Below are 3,908 nucleotides of genomic sequence, written 5' to 3' on the forward strand. Positions count from 1 at the left end.
CGCGGCGGAGGGCGCCCCTGCCCCGCTCGAGAAGCCGAGCCTCTCTGGGCTTCCCCGCCGCCGCCTCCCGCCCCAGGCCCCGCGCCGGGCCGGGCCGGGCCGGTTGAGTTCGCCGGCCGGGTCCCGCTGGCTCCCAGGGACGGGGGTGATGGGCGGGGCGGGGCGGGGCGGGGCGGGGTGGGGGGCTGTCTCTCTATACACACACACACACACTCACACTCACTCACACTCACACAAGATGCGCCTCCACGGCTGGACTCGCCAAGGTGGAGCCCTCCCAGCCCCCCTCGTCTCCTCGCCCGGCCTCCTTCACCTACCCGCTGCCCACCCCCAGCGCGTCGCTGCCGCTGACTGCGCACGCGCGGGACGCTCGCCCTTTGACCCCAGCCAGGGGCCGCCCTCCCCCACAACCCCTTTCAGCTGCGCCCCCCCCTCGCCCTGTGGGTGGGCTGCCGCCTATTCCCCCGGGCCAGGGCTGGGGCACAGCCAGTGTATGGGGCGTCTCTCTCTGGGGATGTGTCCCATGGGTGGGGTGGGGTGGCGTGGTTTGGGGGGCGCTGAAGAAATCAGTCCCCTCCATCTCCTACCTCTGGAAAACGCCCAAGCCCGTGGAGAACTGCCGGCACCGCTTCGTGGGGGCCGGGACCCTCCTCCGTGTCCTCCTGTGGCCCAGTCCAAGGGGCCTGGGCCTGGCCGGGGCTGCATTGGACCCCGACCACCCTGGCGTGTGGACTCGCTAAAAATCGGCCATTAGATATTGGATTCCAGCTTCCTGGAGGTCATTTCACTAATGAGTGCACCGGAAAGAGTTTCCTAATCCATCTGTGAGGGTGGCAACTGAAAGAGAATTTTAAAGCTGACAGAATAGGCGAGGGAAGGCATAGGAGATTTCCACACCCAGCAAGGAAGACTTTCCCGAAATGGAAGAAAGAAACGAGCAAACAGAGACACCGGTAGCCCGCCCGGAAAAGAGTCTGCCCCTGAGAGAAAGCACCCTGACCAGGTTCACCCGTGGGTGGGTGGCGAGCCAGCGGCATTCAGAAGAGCGAGGCCCGCAGTCTGTGCGGAAGACACCTGCGCTCGGGTGTGTGTGGCGGCGGTGTGTGTGGCGGCGCGATTCACAAGCAGCTCTAGATGTTAAACCAAGGAGAAGCCAGGGAGTTCCCAACGCCCCAGGTGTCCTCAGCCCACGACTGGCTGCTGTGGGAATGCGAAGCCCGGCTCCTTGTCTCAGAGCGGGGTTCCCAGGAGGATCAGGCTGAAGCTGGGACTTGGCCTCAAAGTGTCCCCTCGCATAGCCACCCCCTTCCCCTTCCTGCTCCTCTACTCCTGGTGCCCCTCCATCCAGGGGCCAGACCTTAAAGAGTCACCGCAAGAGAATCCTGGTCCCAAAGGAGCCTTCTGGGGGACCGGTGCTGAGAGAGGTTGTGGGCATGGCCCGCTGGGGCTCTGCCCGACCCAGGGCTGAGAGATGCCACCTCCCAGCTCTGGGTCCCTGCAGGAAGTGTTGGCAAGCACAGGGCCGGTCCTCCAAAGGCCCAGGTGCAGGGAGCCCAGGCCAAGCAGCCTGTGGAAGAAGCCACTTGCCGTGCCACCCCGGGAACAGGACTGCAGGCCCCGGCCCTTCCCACCTCCTCCTCCTCCTCCTCCGCCCCGCACCCCCCCCCCCCCGACATGGCACAGGGCTCAGAGACACCTCAGACTCTTGCTACCCAAAGTGCAAAGGGCATCAGTTGCTCCTCCAAACCCCCCGCCCAGCAGACCGCGTTGTCCAGCCAGCCCCCGGGCCTCCCTGGGGTGCCCAGCACAAAAGTGCAGACACCCACCGGACCCTCAGTCTCAGTTTTCGGAGGTTTTTGCCACTCTAAGGACCCGCAGGCCAGCTGGGCCTTCGGGCAGGACAGAGAGCCCCGGAATCCGACGTGGAGAGCTGCGTGTATGTCCGCATCAGGAGGCGGTCCCCACCTCCGCGGCTCTCCCCTTGCGGGGAGCGGCAGCCCAGCCGGCAGCCGCAGGGCCTCAGGGAAGACACCAGGCTGGGCCCCCGCGGCACAGCGGGGGCACGTCCCCCGCACTCACGCGACTTAGGGACGGCTGCTGGAGACTGCTGCGGCCACCCTGCTGCCGGGTTTCTGGAGGGCTTCCTGGAAGCAGCATCCACACCAAGCCCTTGGAAGGCCCAGGCGACGGAGGAGCCGGTCAGGCAGGGGCCGAGGACGGTGAGAGGCCGGGCGGGAAGGAGCGTGTCAGGCAGGGGCAGAGGACGGTGACCGGCCGGGCGGGGAGGAGCCGGTCAGGCGGGGGCCCAGGACAGTGACGGGCCTGGCCGGGGAGGAGTGCGTCAGGCAGGGGCAGAGGAGACGGGCTGGGTAAGGGTTAGGGTTACAGTTAGGGCACAATTCACAATCCCAAAGACGTGGAAGCGACCCGAGTGCCCATCCATCCAGGAGTGCATCAATAAAATGTGGCGCGTGGACACCACGGAGTGCCATTCGGCTGTGAGGAGCAGCGGTGAGAGGGCGCCTCTCGTGTTCTCCTGGCCAGAGCTGGAACCCGTTCCAGTAAGCCAAGTATCCCGAGAATGGACACACGAGCACCACGTGAGCGCGCTCACCAGCAAATTGGTACGAACGGATGGACGCCTAAGTGGACAGAGAGGAATCACCTTCATCGGGTGGGTGTCGGGCGGGTGGGGGGAGGGGAGGGGCATACACATCCATTAGGCATGGGGTGGGTGCGCACCGACTGGGGGATGGGCGCACTTGAAGCTCTGACCCGAGGGGGGAGGCTTGGAGAGGGCAAGGCACCCGACCTTAACATTGGTACCCCCACAATACGCTGGAACAACATGAGAGGTATATGAATAAGAACACAGGGGGGGCCGGGCGCGGTGGCTCACGCCTGTAATCCTAGCTCTCTGGGAGGCCGAGGCGGGCGGATTGCTCCAGGTCAGGAGTTCGAAACCAGCCTGAGCAAGAGCGAGACCCCGTCTCTACTAAAAATAGAAAGAAATTAATTGGCCAACTAATATATATAGAAAAACACAGCCGGGCGTGGTGGTGCATGCCTGTAGTCCCAACTACTCGGGAGGCTGAGGCAGCAGGATTGCTTGAGCCCGGAGATTGAGGTTGCTGTGAGCTAGGCTGACGCCATGGCACTCACTCTAGCCTGGGCAGCAAAACGAGACTCTGTCTCAAAAAAAAAAAAAAAAAGAACACAGGGGGGAGGGCGGCACGGGCAACACATGTCACCTGAATACTTGTACTCCCATCATCTGCTTGAAAAGAGAGAGAAAAGAAAATGCAATCCTAGAGGTAAGAGACACTTTTTAAAAATAATGAATCCGAAGAGAAAAGTAAAAGGAGGCCTGTGGAGCAGGTCTGGGTGTGACTCCGGATCCCCCAACATCAGGTGCCACCACCAAAGATTCCTGCGTGTAGCCCATAGAACCCCAAAAGCAACGGGACGAGTTCTGGTCACATACTCCCTCAAAATGACATCCTGGCCTTCTTCTGGAACTCCCTCCCCTCTCAGACTCTCAAGGTTTCCTCCAGCGTGTCGGTTCCCACAGAGCAGACCTTTGGTCTGAGACCTGACAGTCCAGATGCCACGCATGCTGCCGCGTGGCGGCGGTGTCGCGGCTTGGGACAAGAGGAGGCCCCACGGTGCGGGCTGGGGCGCCAGGCACCGCGCGGGCGCTGAGGGTGGGGGTGACCCCCACCCCGGGCCGCCGCCTCGCTCCCAGAAAGGGGACAGAACAAGAGGCAAGAAAAAAAAAAAAAAAGCAGCAGCCTGTGGCACCCGGTATTCCCAGGCGGTCTCCCATCCAAGTACTAACCAGGCCCGACCCTGCTTAGCTTCCGAGACCAGACGAGATCGGGGGCGTTCAGGGTGGTGTGGCCCTAGAC

The 3,908-nt window shown here is 63.1% G+C and overlaps 1 non-coding gene across 1 annotated transcript; it reads right to left on the bottom strand.

The window, feature by feature from the left end:
• Positions 1-3,789: 3,789 nt before the first annotated feature.
• Positions 3,790-3,908, bottom strand: LOC142861998 (5S ribosomal RNA). Its single transcript, XR_012913144.1, has one exon. It is a non-coding gene; the product is annotated as a 5S ribosomal RNA (ribosomal RNA).

Source organism: Microcebus murinus, chromosome 18, assembly GCF_040939455.1.
Source record: "Microcebus murinus isolate Inina chromosome 18, M.murinus_Inina_mat1.0, whole genome shotgun sequence".
NCBI lineage: Eukaryota > Metazoa > Chordata > Mammalia > Primates > Cheirogaleidae > Microcebus > Microcebus murinus.